Source organism: Anolis carolinensis, unplaced genomic scaffold (genome assembly GCF_035594765.1).
Source record: "Anolis carolinensis isolate JA03-04 unplaced genomic scaffold, rAnoCar3.1.pri scaffold_13, whole genome shotgun sequence".
In the NCBI taxonomy this organism is placed as follows: domain Eukaryota; kingdom Metazoa; phylum Chordata; class Lepidosauria; order Squamata; family Dactyloidae; genus Anolis; species Anolis carolinensis.
Window position 1 is genome coordinate 14866017 of NW_026943824.1, and position 3322 is coordinate 14869338.

Consider the following 3322-nt stretch of genomic DNA (forward strand, 5'->3'; position numbering starts at 1 on the left):
ACCGACCGGCAGCGAGCGGGGAAGGGACTGGGGCTCGGGCTCCGCGCCGCCCGCTTTTAAGCGCCGCCTGACGTCACTCCAACTCCGAGGCCACGCCCCTCCCGCCCCGCCCGCCCGCCCGCCAGGAGGGAGCCTCTGAGCGCGGGCAGAGTGCCGGACGAGCCCACAGGTGAGAGAGAGAGAGAGAGGAAGAGGGGAAGGGGGGAAAGAGAAGAAGGAAGGAAGGAAGGAGAAGAAAAGAAGGGAGGAAGGAAGGAAGGAAGGTAAAATGGAAAAGGAAAGAAGGAAGGGAGTCAGGGTAGGGAGTAGGAAAGAAGGAAGGAAGGAAGGAAGAAGAGAATAAAGGAGAAGAAAAGAAAGGAGGAAGGAAGGAAGGAGAAGAAAAAGGAATAAAGGAGAGGAAAGGAAGACAGGAAGGAAGGAAGGAAGGAAGGAGAAGAAGAAAAGAAAAAGGAATGAAGGAAAAGAAAAGAAGGGAGGAAGGAAGGAAGGTAAAATGGAAAAGGAAAGAAGGAAGGGAGTCAGGGTAGGGAGTAGGAAAGAAGGAAGGAAGGAAGGAAGAAGAGAATAAAGGAGAAGAAAAGAAAGGAGGAAGGAAGGAAGGAGAAGAAAAAGGAATAAAGGAGAGGAAAGGAAGACAGGAAGGAAGGAAGGAAGGAAGGAGAAGAAGAAAAGAAAAAGGAATGAAGGAAAAGAAAAGAAGGGAGGAAGGAAGGAAGGTAAAATGGAAAAGGAAAGAAGGAAGGGAGTCAGGGTAGGGAGTAGGAAAGAAGGAAGGAAGGAAGGAAGAAGAGAATAAAGGAGAAGAAAAGAAAGGAGGAAGGAAGGAAGGAGAAGAAAAAGGAATAAAGGAGAGGAAAGGAAGACAGGAAGGAAGGAAGGAAGGAAGGCAGGCAGGAAGGAAAGAAGGAAGGGAGTCAGGGTAGGGAGTAGGAAAGAAGGAAGGAAGGAAGAAGAGATATAGAAACAGGAATAAAGGAGAAGAAAAGAAAGGAGGAAGGAAGGAGAAGAAGAAAAGAAAAAGGAATGAAGGAAAAGAAAAGAAGGGAGGATGGATGGATGGAAGGAAGGAAGGGGAAAAGGAAAGAAGGAAGGAGAAGAAAAGAAAGAAGGGAGTCAGGGTAGGGAGTGAGAAAGAAGGAAGGAAGGGAAGACAAGAAGGGAGGGAAGAAGGAAAAGGAAGGAAGGAAAAGAAAAGAAGGAAGGAAGGAAAAGGACGAAGGGAGGAAGTAGGGAAATGAAGGAACAGAAAGAAAAGAAGGAAGGAAAGGGAAGAAGAAAAGAAAGAAGGAAGGAATGGGGAAAGGAAGGAAGAAAAGAAGGAGAAAAAGAAAAGAAAAAGGAATGAAGGACAAGAAAAGAAGGGAGGATGGATGGATGGAAGGAAGGAAAGAAGGGGGAAAGGAAAAGGAAAGAAGGAAGGAAGGAGAAGAAAAGAAGGAAGGGAGCCAGGGTAGGGAGTAGGAAAGAAAGAAGGAAGGAAGGAAGGGAAGAAAAGGGAGGAAGGGAGGAAGGGAAATGGAAAAGGAAAGAAGGAAGGGAGTCAGGGTAGAGAGAAGGAAGGAAGGAAGGAAGGAAGGAAGGAAGAGATATAGAAACAGGAATAAAGGAGAAGAAAAGAAGAAGGAAGGAAGGAGAAGAAAAAGGAATAAAGGGAGGAAAAGAAGAGAGGAAGGAAGGAAGGGGAAAAGGAAGGAAAGAAGGGAAGAAGGAAGACGAAGAAAAGGAAGGAAGAGGAAAAGGAAGGAAGGACAAGAAAAGAAAGGGGGAGGAAGGAAGGAAGGGATATAGAAACAGGAAGGAAGGGAAGAAAAGAAGGGAGGAAGGAAGAAGAAGAAAAAAAGAAAAAGGAATGAAGGACAAGAAAAGAAGGAAGGAAGGAAGGAGAAAAGGAAGAGGAAAAGGAAGGAAGGAAAATAAAAAGGAATGAAGGACAAGAAAAGAAGGGAGGGAGGGAGGGACGGAGGGGAAAAAAAGGAAGGGGGTCAGGATGCAGAATAAGAAGGAAGGAGAAGAAGGAAACTAAGTAAGGAAGAAATATAGAAATAGGAAGGAAGGAAAGAAGGAATGGGAAGAAGAAAAAGGAAGGAAGGGAGGAATAGATATAGAAACAGGAAGGAAGGGAAGAAAAGAAGAGAGGGAAGAAAGAAAAGGAAGGAAAAGGAAGGAGGGAGGGAGGAAAAGGAAAGAAGGAAGAATGGAGGGGGAAGAAGAAAAGAAAACGGAATGAAGGACAAGAAAAGAAGGGAGAAAGGGAGGAAGGGGAAAAGGAAAGAAGGAAGGAGAAGAAAAGGAATGAAGGAAAAGGAAAGGAGGAAGGAAGGAAAGAAGGAAAAGGAAGAGGAAAAAAAGTAAGGAAGAGGAAAAGGACAGAAGGAAGAAAGGAAGGAGAAGAAAAGGAAGGAAGGGAGGGAAGAAGGAAAGTGAAGGAAGAGGAGGAAAAGAAGGAAGAATGGGGAAAAGGAAAGAAGGGAGGAAGAAAGGAAGGAGAAGTAAAGAAGGAAGGGAGTCAGAGTAGGGAGTAGGAAAAAAGGAAGGGAAGAAGGGGAAGAAGAAAAGAAAAAAAGGAGGGAAAGAGAAGAAGGAAGGGGTCAGCATGGGGAATAGGTGGGAAGGAGAAGAAACCGAAGGAAGGAAGAGACATAGAAATAGAAAGGAAGGGGAAGGGAGGAAGGATGGAAGATAAGAAGGAAATGGAAGGAAGGGGACAAAGGGAAAAAAGGAAGGAAGGAAGGAAAGAAGGAAGGAAAGAAAGAAAGGAGTCAGGGTGGGGAATAAGAAGGAAGGAGAAGAAGAAGAAAAGGAAGGAAGAGATATAGAAAAAGGAAAGAAGGGGAAGAAAAGAAGAGAAAAGAAGGATGGAAGAGGAGAAGAAGAACAAGAAGAAGGGAAGGAAAGAAGGAAGGAAAGCAAGAAGGCAGGGATAGGAGATTTGCCTTTGAGGATCAGTAGTGAGTGCCCAGGAGGCAAATAGAGTCTACTGGGTTGCTGTGAGTTTTCCGGATTGTATGGCCATGTTCCAGAAGCATTATCTCCTGACATTTCACCCACATCTATGGCAGACATCCTCAGAGGTTGTGAGGTCTGTTGGAAACTAGACAAGTAGGGTTGATATACCTGTGGAATGAAGTCCAGGGTGGGAGAAAGAACTCTTGTCTGTTTGAGACAAGTGTGAATATTGCAGTTGAGCAGCTTGATTAGCATTGAATGGCCTTGCAGCTTCAAAGCTTTTCCACAAGCATGAGGACAATTTCAACAGAAAGAAGGAGAACAAAATCTGGCTCCCAGTATTAAAAAAAACCCAAAACTCTAGAATCAGGAC